Source organism: Octopus bimaculoides, chromosome 18 (genome assembly GCF_001194135.2).
Source record: "Octopus bimaculoides isolate UCB-OBI-ISO-001 chromosome 18, ASM119413v2, whole genome shotgun sequence".
Taxonomy (NCBI): domain Eukaryota; kingdom Metazoa; phylum Mollusca; class Cephalopoda; order Octopoda; family Octopodidae; genus Octopus; species Octopus bimaculoides.
In genome coordinates, this window is record NC_068998.1 from 10009393 (window position 1) to 10010521 (window position 1129).

Here is a 1129-nt window from a genome sequence, read left to right on the forward strand (position 1 = left end):
TTTGTATTGGAATGTGCAATGGTCATCGTCTACAAACTGACATTTCTTGCCCGTGGAATCTTCTGGAAAAATATAAAAATCCCAAAGGAAGAAGAAATGAAAGAAAAATTCAAAGAAACAAAAAAAAAAAAAAAAAAAAAAAAAAAAAAGAAAAAAAAGGAAATACCATATTTTCCAGTGAACAAGTTGAATTTTTCAGATCAAAATTTACAGCCAAAAAAAGGGTAGGTTGATTTGATAAATTGTTTAGTCATCATAGGGATGTAAGCAAGCCAACATCAGTTGTCAAATGGCAGTGGACAGTGGGGAACAAACATGATACACACACACACACAGAGTTTCATATATATCTATATATATATTACTAGGTTGAGGGAAAAGTTCATGTGCTGTGTTAAAATAATGAACTGAGTGAACACACACCACAAAAATATATAAAAAAGCATTATTTTAATACGCCGCATGAACTTTTTCCTTAGGCTTATATATATGTATATATATGCAGTGGGATTGAACCAAAGATAACCTGGTTGGGAAGCAAGCTTCTCAACTACGCACCAACACATGCACCTACTTGATAAAATACAGAAGAATAAGCATACAGAAAGTGTTCTGAAAGAAAGTTCCTTCAAAAATGAGGCTAAACACTTTGTTTCTCACAGCACCACTCAGTATGACCTTTGTCAGCTGCTCTCCAACTATCTATTTAAAACTGAATATGACAATAGAACGTCCACACTTAGAATTTGCATCATCAGTCTGCAAATTCCTTACCTTGTTCAGTATATCAATCTCTTGGAAATGGTTCAGAAACGTGCATGATAACAAATGCCCACCACCAGACATCTACCATACTCCGAACATTTTGCTTCCCTGGGCATGGACACATTGAAGCTCAGACATCTGACAACTGACTTGGTAGACACCCACAAGATTATCCACCATCTTTCCAACAACTACCTTGGACACCTTCATGAATTCTATATGTCAAATACTCATGGACATGCTTGTTGTTGGCACTCCGTCGCTTACGACGTCGAGAGTTCCAGTTGATCCGAACAACAGAACAGCCTGCTCGTGAAATTAACATGCAAGTGGCTGAGCACTCCACAGACACATGTACCCTTAA

At 36.9% G+C, this 1129-nt stretch overlaps 1 long non-coding RNA gene across 1 annotated transcript in view; it reads right to left on the reverse strand.

Annotated features, from left to right (window-relative positions):
* LOC128249810 (uncharacterized) overlaps positions 1–1129 on the reverse strand; it is a 4355-nt gene continuing 3226 nt past the window's right edge. Inside the window, exon 4 of the long non-coding RNA XR_008265931.1 lies at positions 1–62. This is a non-coding gene — a long non-coding RNA (uncharacterized LOC128249810). The remainder of the gene's footprint in view (positions 63–1129) is intronic.